Source organism: Pipistrellus hanaki (assembly GCF_964339955.1).
Source record: "Pipistrellus hanaki genome assembly, chromosome: 2".
Classification (NCBI taxonomy): Eukaryota; Metazoa; Chordata; class Mammalia; order Chiroptera; family Vespertilionidae; genus Pipistrellus; species Pipistrellus hanaki.
Window position 1 is genome coordinate 23,328,748 of NC_140504.1, and position 16,825 is coordinate 23,345,572.

Below are 16,825 nucleotides of genomic sequence, written 5' to 3' on the forward strand. Positions count from 1 at the left end.
CAGCAAGCGTCAAAACTTTATATGTCAAATTTTTTGAAGGTGTTAACATCTAGATATTTTTACATTTAAAAATGTTAAATTTTGTGCCAAAACAAAAGAGCATTTGAGGGAAGTTTTAATTTATTATGTTGAAGATAATTATGCTGAAAGTTATCATATACTTCAGGAAGCTTATGGTGAACATGCTCCATCTGAAGATATTTGTGAACACTGGTTTAAATGCTTCAATAGTGATTATTTCTATGTGAAACACAAAGAACATCCAGGTCACCCCAAAAAGTTTGAAGACCAACAATTATAAGCATTATTGGAGGAAGATGCGTGTCAAACTCAAAAACAACTTGCAGAAAGATTTTGCTTCAGGATGACACATCATCACAAACTTCAAAACCAGTTAAAGACAGGTTAAAAGATCTTGCCTGGGAAGTATTAACACATCCACCATATTCACCAGACCTTGCTCCTTCAGGTTACCACTTATTTGACCAATGGCACACGCACTTTCTGAGCAGCATTTCAAAACATACAAAGAAGTGGAAAATTGGGTCTCTGAATGGTTTGCTTCAAAACAAGAAAAGCTCTATTGGGACAGTATCCAAAAATTACCTGAAAGATGGGGAAATGTGTAGCTAGCAATAGACATTACTTTGAATAAAGCACTTTTGATGTTTCTCTTGAAATTATTGTGTTTTCTTTGATTACAATATGCATTATTAACCGGTACTCCTGGTAAATGACAGGGGCATATCTTGAAGATGTAATTAACTAAATGGATATAAAGTAGACGCAACTTTCTGAGAGAGTGTTTTCACTATACACACCATATAAATAATACAGGATCACCTTAGGTTATGGTATTTTTCTATCAACTAAAAATGCCACAAACTATGGGGGAAATTCAAAGTAGGGCTATAAAAATCACATGGCAATTATTTTGAATAAAAACAATATACTTTGCATTATATTCAGTAAATTTGTTCATCAACATTGCCTTATTTATAGTAGCTTTAAAACGAATATATGTAGAATGGTAAGTGAAAGAGTGTCATAGTCCATCAGTCATTTCCACTGAGCGTCTCTGATGTGCCAGTATCATGTTTGAGATGTCATGAGCATGACAGAAAAGGCCCCTGTCCTCCTAGAGTTTACAGACTGTCTGGGTGGACATAGTGAGCAAATAATTTCAAATGGTAAAGGTAGAAACAAACAAAATAAAAATACTAGAGGAGCTTATATTATGATGGGTAAGAAGTTGGGAGAGCTGAAACTGGTTTGGCTCAGTGGATAGAGCATACGCCTGAAGACTGAAAGGCCCCAGGTTCCATTACGGTCAAAGGCATGTGCCTTGGTTGTGGGCACATCCCCAGTAAGGGGTGTGCAGGAGGTAGCTGATTGATGTTTCTCTCTCATTGATGTTTCTAGCCCTCTATCCCTCTCTTTTCCTCTCTGTAAAAAATCAATAAAATATATTAAAAAAAAAAAAAGAAAGAAAAATAGAGGCTGGTTAGGTGCAAGAGTAGGTTGTTCTGGGCAGAGGGAACTGTGTATAACAGTAGGTCCTGTGTATAACAGTAGGAACTGTGTATAACAGTTATGAAGTAGCAATAAAAATAATTTGATGGTAGAGGGCCACCACAACATGAGAAACTGTACTAAAGGGCCTTGGCATTAGAAAGGTCGAGGGCCACTCTTTTAGGTGGTTAATGGAGCAATTCATTGAAATTTGAACCACTGTAGAAGAACTAGACTTGGAAGGAATATCTGAAGTTGAATTTTGAGTACTTAGGGTTTAAAATGAATGTAAAACACCCAAGTGCAGGGTTCTAGAAGATCAGGGGGGTACATTTCCTTCAGGAGCACTTTATAAGCCAAGGAGAAAGATAGCAGTGAGTGCCTCTGGGGCATTGAACACATGGGTGCAGGAGAGATTATGAGATTTCCAAGAGAAAGGATGTGGAATGAGCACAGAAGAGGTCTAGGACAGAGCCCCGATGATTCTCACGTTTGCACATCTGCTTGATGAGCAAATCAGAAAGAGGCAAAGATACAATAAACATCTACCACAGGCACCAATTAAACTGAGAAACCTAATGTAATTCTCAGAAGCTTTTGCTAATTAGAGTAACTGCATATGATTTTGCAGTTTAAGCATATCGAAATAAGCTCCAGCTCCACTGACCAAGCTCAGGTCCCTGGTTAGAAGGTCTTTTAGCCAAAGAAATGTGTTTTCCATGGTCTGTGTATAGGGAGCATATTTTCAAATGTTCATAAAGATACAGTATGTAGTTATAACCGTCCTTGGTCTAGTTTTGCTTTTTCAAGACTGAGAATGACTTTCCTATGGGCATGCTTACGTGGAACAGGAATCTAATTCCCATCGTTAGAGGCAACCCTTTCAAAAGTCACAAATATTAAAATGAAGATAATGCCTTGAAACCGTGTAAGGGGGTTTTGACCATCTTTTACCATTAAATTTAACATGTTAGGTACTTTTCTTAAGCAATATTCAGTAGGATTGGGGAGATAATAGAGCGCATTTAGAGAAATAGGCTAATTATAAAGCTGCTAAAAGAATAAAGGGTGCCTTAAAAAGCCATTTTTTTAACATTTGAGACAAGCTTTACATCAATCTTGGTTCCATAGCTTGAACACTATCCAGTCACTAAAGTTGTCATAGGTTGTGCGTGTCAGAGCTTGCTGTTTATGATAATTTTGTCCAATGTTTTTATTTAGTTTTATAAAATTCATTGTGTTTTAAGTGTACATTTTGGTGACACATGGCATTGTGTGCCCACCACCTAAAATCAAATCATCTTTGTCACCATATAATGGCCTCCCTCTACCCTTCCCTGTGTTTTCTATTTCAAAGCACTAGTATACTGTAGACAAAAGGACTTTCTTATAACTGAACTTATAATTGAAAAAAAATTAGAGAAACAGTTGAGGAAATAAAAAGAGGAGAATCCAGGATTTGATCACCTCAGAAATTTATACAGTGGTGCACGGGTATGATACCTGGAACTGTCTATTAGGAAACATGGAATTCATTTTGAACTAAGGGCCCAGATCTGCATAAAATTGTACTTCCCAGTTCATGGCAGAACCAGACATTAGTTGGTTTCAAATTTCATGTATTCTAATTTAATCATATGAAAAATGGGATGATAATGCCTCTCAAATTTTTACTTCAGAGATTATGGATTTAAAAAAAAAAAGTAAAAACAACAAAAATTTGAATAGTATTTTTTAGGAATAAGGCAATGAACCCAAAGGCCTTTTTTCTTATTAAATATACTTACTGTTCCTCCAGATTAAAACCCTACTGATAAATTTGACAATTAGGTAAGCCATTATATTGCAATACTTAAGTTGCCAATTTAAGAGGAAGTATCACTTAATATTTCCAATTATTTATATTCCAACTTATCCCAGGCAGTATTGAAATTGTTGTATTAAAAAAAAATAATGGCCTAAAAGGAAATCAGCACCATGCTAGCCACATGTTTGAGGAAGTGGAGCAGTTAGGAAGTTACATATGTGTTACTAACATAACTTATTTCATATGTTCCTAAGAGCATTCCATTTCCAAACACAAGTATAACCCACGGAGACAATTTCCTTGGACTAATTGATAAAACATTTTTGCTTTCCTCATAAAGCACTTCCATCAGAAGATGGCAGTAACATCTTATAATCCATAATGTTTACAAGTCTTCCAATAGTGTCAGCAAATTGTTTGGAATATTTATAAAAAATCTATTTTATTCTTACTTAACCTGATAATCTGTTGAAATGCTATTTAGTATGAATAATGCAACATCACACTGATTTCTGAAGGCAGTGAGATGAGAGACACTTTATAATTTAAACAACTCTTCAGCAAAAATAAACAATCTGTGATCCTTTAAATTAGTGCAAATGGGTGTATGACATTTGTAAGCTGTTTTTTTTTCCTTCTCCTAGAGAAGCCCTTTTAAAAATTACTATAATATGGAAACTTTTTAAAAACAAATCAAATAACTTCAATTTATTTCCTCTGAAGAAGTAAAAGAAAAAGTAGTACATATTTTACTAAGTGAAATCATTTTGTTGTGAATGCAATATATTTTGGGTTTTTAAGTTGTTACTTTAAATTGATCTATTTTATTATAGGCACTTTTGTAATATTTAATGTGCTATTAGCAACTTACACTCGAGCGTAAAGAAAATTTCATCTTGCCAGGACCGGTTTGGCTCAGTGGATAGAGCGTCGGCCTGCGGACTGAAAGGTCCCGGGTTCGATTCCGATCAAGGGCATGTACCTTGGTTGCGGGCACATCCCCAGTGGGGGGTGTGCAGGAGGCAGCTGGTTGATGTTTCTCTCTCATCGACGTTTCTAACTCTCTATCCCTCTCAATTCCTCTCTGTGTAAAATCAATAAAATACATTTAAAAAGGCATTTTTTAAAAAAAAGAAAATTTCATCTTGATAAGGTTATTTAATAGTGAAAGTATACAGTAGATCCTCGGGTTACATCAGAGATCCGTTCTATTGCACAATATAACACAATTTTCCCGGTAAGTCAGACCCACCTACATGTTGAGTTCAATATACTGCCTGTATAATAAAGAAATAGGAAAGAACCACATGACGAATATTACTATGCCCCAAATTATGGGATTTGAACAGCCTTCCTCATAATTTCATAATCAGTGGAGCTGGATTAATTGTATAAAGGTTGTATATATTATCTACCTACATATTGTCTATACATAACTTTTGTATATTAGTTATTTACATATTGCCTATGCATATCATTTGTATATTATTTACATGTCATCCCTCGAGTCCTTCTTTTGCTCCTTGTATCAGTTGATATGAAGCCTGGGAATTTGCAAACAACATCTCCAGGCTCCCTTTTTACTAGTAGTCCTATTCTCTTAGAGTCTTTCCAAGGAGGCACTGGCAAAGGACTATACTATGTAGCAGGGAGGAGAGGAGGGGAAGACTTGTTAATTTCCCAGGTTCTAGTTCTTACTCCACTCCCAGAAGCAGCCATGCTGGCGGTGCCTGATGTGGTCACCTTAGCAGGGGTCTTCAAACTATGGCCCGCGGGCCACATGCGGCCCGCAGAAGAGTCTGATCCGGCCCGCCAGGTTTTTTGGGCAGTGAGCGCAGCCAGGGTGTTACAGTAGGAATTAGTAGTTCATATAGTCCGGCCCTCCAGCTCTCAGAGGGACCGTGATCTGGCCCCCACTTTAAAAAGTTTGAGGACCCCTGCGTTTGAGCAGCAGTCATGAAAGGCCTGGACCTCCATGCAGCTGTGCACCAGCCACAGGTGCTCCCCCTGAGATCCAAACAGGAGCTCTACCTGCCTCCCACAAAAATGTAAGACCTTTGGGCCTTCTCTACCCCTCCAGTCTGGCAATTTTAGCTGTTTCCTGACTTCACAAAACCTGAGGTTCCTCTACTCATTCACTTGGTTCTCTCAGCTTCTAATGTCTGTGAAATCAATTTCTGTATTAAATTCCCTCTGTTTGAAATACCAATATGGTTTCTATTTCCCTGAATGAATCCCTATTACCTGAGAGGAGGATATCATTAAAACCCAGCAAGATAGTGAGTTGTAAGAAGAAAAGATAGTCCCTAGTTTGTATTGTTCAGTTTCATTATTGTTTGGTTCGGGTTTATTATCTTTAAAACCATCCGATTTATTTTTGTACTGCAAGGAAAATTCCATTAGAGTAGTACTTCAAAGAATATGCCTTTTATAATAGTGGTTTTTACTTTGTTTGATAAGCTCACAATATGTACTCTAAAGTTTATAATACTGTCTGAGAAACAATCCCACTAATGTTTTTTTTTTTAAAGCCATTTTTAAAAAAGGTGTTTATGTGCTCCATGAATGTCTGAATGCTTGTGATTGCAAGTCAGGGATTGGCATATCTTAAGACTTAAACAGACTCTGCTCAATTACTTTCTATGGAGAAAAACCAAAGTTCCTGTGATTTAGAGTTCCAGCATTATAATTATTCCTGCTCTCTTCAAAAAAGGGGGGCTCCTGCTTTCAAATCTTAGTTGGTCAAGCAAGAATTATATCTATGGAAAATGTCAAAAACTGGCCAGAGTTCAAGAAGCTGACACATATGGTCTAAGTCTTAGACTCTAAGATAATTCACAGAATGTTCCAATAGCTCAAATATCAACAGACTGGGACTTTTACAAGGTGCAATATTTGGGAATCATAAAGTAATCAACTTACATTAAAGAGGCAGATCAGACAGTATATAAAGTATTGAGAAAAAGAAAAAAAATATTTATGACTAGGTCTGTAACTCATTTAAGAGGAACTGATAAGAATAAGGCCAAGCCGGTTCACCAGGCCATTTATTAAGCTGTTGACTGCATTTATAATTGGGGCCATGTAGAAACCTGTTTCTTAAAAAAGGTGCACAAATTTAGATGCCAAGCCACAAAATGTGTGCTAAGTGCTGATTATATGTTTAGGTTCATGCTAAGAACTGGAGGGAGGACCTGCAGGAAGGTAGCTTTCAGAAAGAGAGCTGAGGGTGTACGTGGGGAGAAAGGATTTACATTTTAACAGAGAAACTAAACTAACAACAACAACAAAATCCTGGAATATCGTAGCATAGAGACATTCTGAAACGAGTATCATTATCTTTTATCCAACTCAGAACTTTGGATGTTGTGTATTTTTGGTGAGTTATTCCCACCTACATTTGTTTACATCTCATCAATAGTCCAAGCAAGAGCACATCGGTAAGACTAAAGAGTGCTTTGCTTCTATTATTTGTATTTAAATATCAAGACTTCTATCTAATCCTCAAATATAATATTCTGCGAAAATACAATATCCCTAGAGGACTTCAATATATAAATATATATATATATATTAGAGAAATATGCTAATTAATCAGATGCTGCATCAGGTTGACCCTCCTGGAAGAGGTTGCACACACAGAGTCAGGGGCAGGGCAGCAGGGGCCTCCACACACCTGCACTGGGGGAAGGCCTGATCTGCAGCACCCCCTGGCTGTTTCAAGGGCCAGAGAGGGAGGCAGGGCCACACTGGCAACGCTAGGGTGGGTGGTGCTGTGTGATTTCAGATAGCATGCTGGGCTCCTAGTATTCTTTATAACGATCCATCTATGAAACAAATGTAATCTTGGTAAGCAATTTTCTTTTTTTTCCTCCTGGTTATATTTCAAGTACTGTTTTGTGTGGGGCTTTTTGGTTTGCTTGTTTGTTTTATAGATGTCATCTAAAAGAGACTAATTTAGAATATATATATATATATATATTTCTACATATATATATATATATATATATATATATATATATATATATTCTACAATAAAAAATTGTAGAAAATGTGTAATCAAAACCCTAGAATTTTATATCCCTTAGTTTTACGCTTGTTTTTTTTTTTTTTTAACACCATGGATAATTAATTTTGCCATAACAAATGGAATGTATTTTCCTCATTTTATGCATATTACACATAGATTTGTTTTTAAACTAAATAGATTATTCTTATTATATTAAAAAGAAGTTCATTTACATTAAAATTTAAAATAACTATTAGAAGAGATAAGAATGCCTTGTTTTTCTGGATTAAAAATACATTTTATTTACAATGGTAATTATTAAGTTGTGGTCACAGTGACATTTCAATTCCCACATATTGAGGACAATGGACAAAAGTTATAACTAGGTCTTCTTCAGGCACATACAATAGCTTGATATAGAACAACCAGATAGATGCAACAGAGATTATTTAAATTTTGAATATCCTATGTTTTTGCATAGATTTTAAAAAATTGCTGATGTACTATTGGCCAATTGACCTTGCTTCAAAAATCACACTGACTACAGAAAAAAAAAAAAAGAAACACATGAGTTAAGATAAGGTATTCTTAACTAAATAGCTCTACCTTTCTTTCAGCTTTATGGTTCTATGACTCCATAAATATTCCTGAAAATGCCTTCAGTTCTAGCAATTGGATCACTTAACATCAATGTCCTTCTCATGAGTAATGTCCCATTAGTTTATAGCTTGTATCTCTGGGCACACAGAGGGATCTGATGACAAGCAGGAAGGTGGTGTTGCTGCTCAGAGTGATGGCAATGAAGAGGGACTGCCCAGTTGGAAAAGGCACAGATGTTGAATTGTCCTGGTGTAGAATCAAACCCTCTGACTCTCTGCTTCCCTCCTGGGCCTGGGCACAGATATTAAATGGAACCTCTCTCCCCGGCCCTCTTGTATCACTCCCAAGGTTTCTCAGAACTTAAGGTTTCCTTTTCTTAGTGTTACTATTCTTGTTAGAGTAATTCCTCTTTTTAAATACGTTTTGTTTTTCAGATACTGCATATGGGGATGCTAGCTTGTTTGAAAATTTCCGTTACTGATTGTGTTTGACTGCATAACATTCTGTGCTCAGAACTATTTCCCATATAATGTTAAAGTCATCGTTCAATTTTCTGCTATCATTCAGTATTATTAGAAATGGATTTGGTATGTTTGTCCTTCATATTACATAAAGGGATCAAACTCGTGTACCTCTGTTTTAATTTTTCTTTCTTTTTAAAAAAAATATATTTTATTGATTTTTTTTACAGATAGGAAGGGAGAGAGATAGAAAGCTAGAAACATCGATGAGAAAGTAACATGGACCAGCCGCCTCCTGCATATCTGCTACTGAGGATGTGCCCACAACCAATGTACATGCCCCTGAACGGAATCGAACCTGGGACCTTTCAGTCCGCAAACCCGACACTCTGACCACTGAGCCAAACCGGTTTCGGCATGTTTTAATTTTCAATAGCATGCTCTAGTTTTGAGAGCATCTGTACAGCTCTGAATCACTGTAATGTTAATAATAAAGCTTTTAAACAGCCAACCCTTTCCTCTAAATTAGGGGTGTCGAACTCAATCAGAGAAGGGTCCAAAATCTAAAATCCAGCCTAAATCGCGGGCTGAATGGTATACTGAACAGTCATAAACTGACAATGTCATAAACTGACAGCAAAGTGCAGTGATGACAGCGCGGTGCGGGCCACATTGCAAGGCCTAGCGGGCTGGATTTGGCCCGCGGGCCTTGTGTTTGACACATGTGCTCTAAATTATCACACTTTCTTTCAGTTGTTTTATTTATATGGATTCTCTATTTTTGTGTTTCAAATTTCTAGTAATTTTCTGTGTTTTTTTTTTTTATTTTAAAAAAAAGATAAATAGCTAGTATGAATATTTCCTGTTATACAATCCTGTTTCTAAAATAGACCTTGCTTCTGAATGGAGAATCTGCTCTGCAGGGCTGTACTGTGAGATGCTCCCACCGGTTGTAACCCTTCCTCCCTCCCTCCCTCCCACCCCCCCTTGCTGACACACACACACACACACACACACACACACACACACACTTGCTCTTCCTCCAGCCCTGCTTGATTTCCTCCACACTACCTACCCACCTATTTTACACACACATTATCTTTTCAATTCACTTCCACATCCCCATTACCTAAGAAGACTACCTGGGCAGATATTTGGAGAAAGAATTAATAATTTTTAAAATATATTTTATTGATTTTTTACAGAGAGGAAGGGAGAGAGAGAGCTAGAAACGTCGATGAGAGAGAAACATCAACCAGCTGCCTCTTGCACACCCCCTACCGGGGATGTGCCCTCAACCAACATACATGCCTCTGACTGGAATCGAAACTGAGACCTTTCAGTCCGCAGACCAATGCTCTACCACTGAGCCAAACCGGTTTCGGCAAGAATTAATAAATTAATGGCCAATAACCAGGCACCGTCATACTCTGCAAAAACCTAGAGAAGACCTCTGTGGAGTATCAGCATCCCCAGAATGTTCCTGATCTCTGGCAGTTTTTCTGTGTTTGTTTTGTTTTGTTTTTTCTTTTCCCCAATTCCAAAGGCAGAGAAAGTGATTTTGCTAGGAAGTAAACTGCATGCATGAGTAGACAGGTATGCCAATCGGCACTCCCTGAGAGAAATTGCCGCAGGTTTCTGTCCCACCTTCTTAACCTGCTCTCTGTCCTTGGTGGTTCCTAATTTATTGCCCTTCAGGTCTCTGCAGAAAGGTAGCTCCCATCTCTGTCTCACTTCTCTTCGGAGACTGTGGTTTCTGCTTGTGCTTGGTGTTCCTGGAAACTCCCCATCACCTCAGTTTTTATAGCCACTTTTCTCCCATTTTCCTTGCTGTCTGTGGTAGTGGTGGTGGTTATATTTTAAGTGGTAGAGGAGGCCAATCCATATGCTCTTGTCTGTAGTTTGGCCTGGAAGCCCAGTGCTTGCTGGGGGATTGGTTAGACGTTAGCCCTTCAAGGCAGCCTGTGGGAGAAAATCACATACACGGCAGAAAGTATGGCTTCTTTAGTAAGCTGGTTCAACATGAGGAGGGACAAAGGACCCTGAGTAAAATCATGTGTTCTTTTCCATGCTGTGAGCTAGTTGAAGGAATTTCCTAGTGACACCCACAGCCTTATAACAGTCCTCTATAGCAATAGACGTGCAGGTTAAGGAATTTTATACTAAGGCAGAATGACATAACCACTCTGGTGAGACACCATTTCACAAGTGCTGGCCTATTTTTAAAGGCATTTGGGTTATTTTAAAAATCATATTCAATTATAAAATAGTTTCTATTATGGAGCTATCAGTTAACAAAGAGGTTCAGAGGGGAAAGGGGAGAGAATACTATATTCTAAAAGAGGGCCACATTTTATTTTCTTCACATGTCTAATCTAACAACAAGAAAAAAAGATGCAGTCCTAATTTCCTTCAGACACCTCTCAGAAGAAGGTATAAAGGAAATCATTATTCAACTCATAAAAAATTCATTTATGCTGACCTGTCTTTGTAAAAATAGAGGCTTCTAAAAGAATTTTGTTCCCCTCAAGCATATCCTGTTCCTTTATCTTGCCATGCCAAAAAATGAAGCTGAAAGGTGATAATATCTTCTATGGACAGGTGTCTTGCTATCTCATATTTAATATTTTCTTTCTTTGGGAGAGAATGTTTTTTCAATCTACCACTCAGGAGGTGGTAAGAATGGTCTGCAGAGGGATTTCCACTAAGATTCTGAGTTTCTTGATACTAAGAATATACTTGAACCACTCCTGATAATGTTTAAAAACAGGGGACTTATTTCACTTACAACTTCTAATGATAATATTTTCTCATCCTAATGAAATACATTAGTGTTTACCATATATATTGCATAAATGTGGAAGCTAACATTTATAGGGGTAATTTTTCAAATGATAGACATTTAATGAATTGAAAATCAGAAATTTAAACACTCTTGGGTTTGAATCCAAAATAATTTGTTCTGCATCAGACTGTATCTTCAATCTCCTAATATGGTGGTCGGCATACTGCAGCTCCCCAGCCACATGCAGCTCTTTGGCCCCTTGAGTGTGACTCTTCCACAAAATACCATGGCCTGGGCTAGTCTATTTTGAAGAAGTGGTGTTAGAAGAAGTTTAAGTTTACAAATTTGGCTCTCAAAAGAAATTTCAATAGTTTTACTGTTGATATTTGGCTCTGTTGACTAATGAGTTTGCTGACCACTGTCCTAATATAACAGATTTTTAATTTCTCAATATATAAGCAGTGTTATATCTCAAAATATGAGTGAACCACTGAGAGAACAACAATGTATGAGGGAAAAGTTAATCCTTTTATCTCCTGATGGAGACCCCAGAAATGATCTAATGGAATTGCTCAAGAATTCTCCTTTATGAGTCTCAGTATTGTTACAAGCAATGCTGTTTTCATATCTTGGCTGGGAGCTTGGGAGTGACGGGCACTTTCTCCCTGTTGATGTATTGGTGAATCCACTTTGCTGGTTATTCCTTCAAAGCTCTATCTAGCAAATATTCCTTTAATTAGAATTGAAGACTAGATATTTTTGTGAAAAATGAAAATAACATAACGATTAAATTTCTCTCCTTTTATCAGTGATCATAGTGCTAGCCATAGGAGAATGCCATTACCTTGATCTCTGAGCATTCTTTTCCTTCAATGGCTGGTTTTCTTAATGCTCAGTGTATAATCAACGGCATTCTCCTCCAAGACAGTGTATGTAGTGGGGAGAACATGAGGTGAGGAATGACAAGGATGAGCTTTCAAGTCAACTCTGCTATATATTAATGGAGTATGTGAAATGGCTGCTTAAAAAGCAAAAAAGTCATGTCACAGGATTACTATTAGGATTAAAAGAGATAAAAAATGCATATCAAATCTTAGGTGACAGACTATAATAAAATTTTAACTGTACAGTGTTGCTAAAGAAAGTCTCAAAATATTAAATATTTATTTCGTAATAGCTGCAGTAATTACTTTCTATAATTTATGTAATTTATCTAATAATATAGCACCTTATATGCATAACCAGAATCAACTATGAACTCCAATCTGGACAATATTTATTTTTGAAGTGATTTGATTAAAAACTAAGTCCTTTTCTACCTCAGTATTTCCAGTTACAATTTTAAATTTGATGATATGTAACTTATCAGTAGAGTAATTAGCTAGAAAGTCTATACGATTTAAAAAAAAAGAGAGAAACAGTTTTCCTTTGTTAACTTGATGTTTTCCACCTACACACAACACACACAGATATAAACGTGTGTATTTATAATTTCAAAGGGTCACTCCTTTAGTTCTGATTTTACACTTGACATGGCCTTGTGGTTTCTCTTGAGCCCTAACCCGCTGTTTCTGCAGTGACTACCTATAAGACACCAGTGTGCCCCAGAACCATTCCCATTAACTGGGTCTCCAAATGAAGTCCTGTATATCAATGCCTTCCGGCTTGAGATGCACTGCAGGGGTTCTTCCTTCTGGTAAATGAAGCATGTTTTTATAGAGCACTGTGCATATCGGTGAATAGGAGTCCAGGGAAAAACAAAGTGTTGATCATCTGAACATCTTGTCCAGAAGGAAGTGAATCAGGGTGTAAGCTTTAGCAGATAGAAACATTATATACAATATATATATATATATATATATATATATATATATATATATATATATATATATAATATAAAGGACGGGGTACTTTTCTGAGTTTGGAATGTCAAATAATACAATTCACTGCGTTAGAGTCAGTTGTTCTCATTTCAGTGAATAGTGCATTAGCCAAAGGGTACTTATTTTCTTACAAATAATTTTCCTGATACAATTAATACCAGCTTTAAAAAAAACAACATTAGAGAAGCATCCAAAGAAGATGATAATTAAATATCAGAGGAGAGCTTGGTTTTTATTTTCCCTAAACCCCTTCTGGTATTAAAGTATTCAAATGTACTTAAAGGTTTCATTTTGTCTTTAGAACATGGACTAGAAAAGTAAACGGTGCTTGTTACTTAAAACACTCCAGTGCTTCTGTGCTAAGTGTTACTAATAGCTTTGTTGTTCTAATATAATTCTCCTGGCACTCCTCTTTCCCTCTGTAATCTGCCTTTCATTAATTGAAGCAGGTACTCTTATGATTTGAATTCAGAAGTATATGAGGTGTGAAAATATACCCCTACATATCTGCTAATGACACTGACTTTGTGGCAAACACACCAGGCCTTATGTATCTCAGTATGCATTTATCTTCAGAATAATCACGTTAGGTGAATGGTACAATTTTTGCCCATTCTGTTCTTGCGCTACTTATCTTTTCAAGGTTCTCCTTTGAACTGGCTTTGATTCTGGTTTTGAATATTAAAAAAAAAATCATCCGTCTATAGTATGCCCTAATAGATTTAGGATAGATTTATCTTTTTTCACATAGTCAAAAGACTTCCAAAAGTGGAAGCTAGTCCATAGGGTAAGTGAACAATTGGGCTTTTCTGTTCTGTATTCACTGGTCATTAAATCATCTTTGTCAACCAAGAGGGAGAGGGTAAGGGGCAACTAATGCAGCTGCCCTCCACTAAAGTTGATCCAGGGATGTCCTCAGTGACAGATGTTCATCAGCTCTGTTATCCTCCATGCAGTGATTCCTACAGGTGGGAGAGGTATGTTTTAAGCACTGCGGACATCACTAAGATAGCAGGAAAAAATAGCAGGCAGAATGCTTAAGAGAGTCTAGGACTGTTCTACTCATTAATACATTTTATTTATCATTCCAAAATGTCCTTATGTGTCCACAGGCATTTTTATCCTCTGCACAATGATGCTACACTCCATCCCATTTCCTTCTGCTTTCTTGTGTTTGAAACTATGTCAGAACTGTGCCTTCCTATTTTTATGCCTGAGTTTCCATGTGCTTTGCTGACCACCACATTACTCTTGCTATCTGAATTATGGTCAATTAATTAAATGAGTTTTTAAATTCTTTTTACATGAATTCCAAAATTTATATGACCACATAGTGAACAAAATTCTCTTTAAATATGCACTTTAAATATTTATTAGTTAATTAAGTACTCTGATTCTCTTACAATATATTCTCTTCCTGGAACAATGCATCTCATTACCTTGAAGGCTATAAGATTAATTATAATAGTAAAATAATAGGGTTTGACTATCATCCATCAGGAATTAAAGCAAACTGCAATATGCTATTGACACCTTGACAATTGAAAGTTTCTTTTCCTTTTTCCAAAACTTAAATGAAAAAAAGGATATAAATCAGAATGTTTATTATCATTTGTAACCTAGCTGAACTGAGAGCTACACTCATACATGTCAGAAATGTCCCGTCTTTTCACCATACATAGTTTCAAACTTGACTTTACCCAAGAAAACACCTTAGAATTTACCAGTATTCTCTAACTTAGCTCCCTTTATCCGCACTGCAGTAATGCAAGTTCAAGGTCAAGATGTTTTTTTTGCAACTCCCATTCCAAAATTGTTTTAACATACTTCTATTTTTCATCAATATAAATACACAGTATACTGAATTGATCTGGAAATTTGAGGGAAATGATGCTATTTCATACTGTGTGAGATCAACCAACAGGATCAATTAATCCTTATTTTCTCTTATCTTCATTTCACTAAACCGCAGTATAAATAATGGTGTTCCAAAAATATATTGGTCAATGGTCTTAGATACATTTCAATGGAATTTTGTCAAAATGTCTCCATTCCCATATTACAAGCCCAAACTTTCCTTTAACTATAATGTGTCTAGGATATATAGAAGAAGAATAGCAATTCCCAAATATTTGAACAAAGTATATAAAGAAGTGCAGAGTAGGCATTCAGACCTTATTAAAGATACTTGATACAACTTAATGGCATAAATAAGGGATCAGCAAGCTTTTTTTTTTTTTTTTTTTTAAGGTCCAGATAGTAAACTATTTGGCTTTGCAGGCCATATGATCTGTGAGAACTATTCAACTTGGCCTGATAGTGCAAAGGCAGCTTAGATAATATACCAGTGGATGATCACACTTATGCTTCAAAACATCTTTACCTCTAAAGATAAATGGTGGGCCAGATTTGGCTCATGGGTCATATTTTGCTCACTCCTACTCTAGGTGGATGAAAATAAATACTATAGACATCCCATCAATCTGAGATTAAAATGAGTGCATCTAATTATTTTGAGATAGGTTTATTTGACCAATCATTACCCTTTTCTCTTGTTTAGATAAACAATTATTACAGTATAATAGAGCTCTTTATTACAGTATAATAGGGTTTTCTACTGCACAATATTATAGTATAAGATTAATCGGGTGTCCCCTGAAAATTGTGTATTCTTACTGATCAAAGATGACGACAATACATTCAGTCCCCTGTATCTGCGGTTCTGCGTCCATGGATTCAACCACCCGCTAATGTAACATTTCCCCCCAATATTTTATATTGTTGCTAACATGTACTATGTAATTAGGCCTGTGTTATGTCTGCATTGAACACATACAGATTTAATTTTCATCATTCCCAAAGCAATACAGTATATTAACTAATTATATAGAATTTACATTGTGCTACATATTATAAGTAATTCAGAGATGATTTAAAGTATACAAGAGGCTGGGACTGGGTTTGGCTCAGTGGATAGAGCGTCAGCCTGGGGACTGAAAGGTCCCGGGTTCGATTCCGGTCAAGGGCATGTACCTTGGTTGCGGGCACATCCCCAGTAGGGGGTGTGCAAGAGGCAGCTGATCAATGATTCTCTCTCATCGATGTTTCTAACTCTCTATCCCTCTCTCTTCCTCTCTGTGAAAAATCAATAAAATATATTAAAAAAAATAAAGTATACAAGAGGATGTTCATATGTTATATGCAAATATTGCACCATTTTTATAAGGAATTGGAGTATTGATTCATGGATATTAGTATATGCATGTGTTTGAACTTTTAATGATCTGACAGTTATCATGTTATACGATTCCCACCTAAACCTCAAAGACAGCATTGAGATAAGAGAACAAAAATGAACCAAAAAAAGGTATGCCTCATTATAGTCTTTATTATAACCAAATTCCTATACTTTCCAAGTTCAGATATTCTAATAGTTTTTAAAAGCAAACAAATAAGCAAGAATTTTATTTGCTATTTTTAGCAATTAATTTCCTTTTTATTAATTCATTTATGTATGTCTCTTTGTCATCTATAGAAATGTAGAGAATTATAATTAACATTTTGCCTCAGAAGGTAGTTTATTAGAAATTTAGAGTTATTGGAGGAGCTAAAAAAAAAATATATATATTTGTTTTTTTTATACTTTTGATATGGACAGAATGATATATTAAAGAACCCTTACAGACAAGGTTTTACCATATTGTATGTAATAAAAGGCTAATATGCAAGTTATTTCCTGGACTGGGTGTTCAACAAGAAGTTCAACTG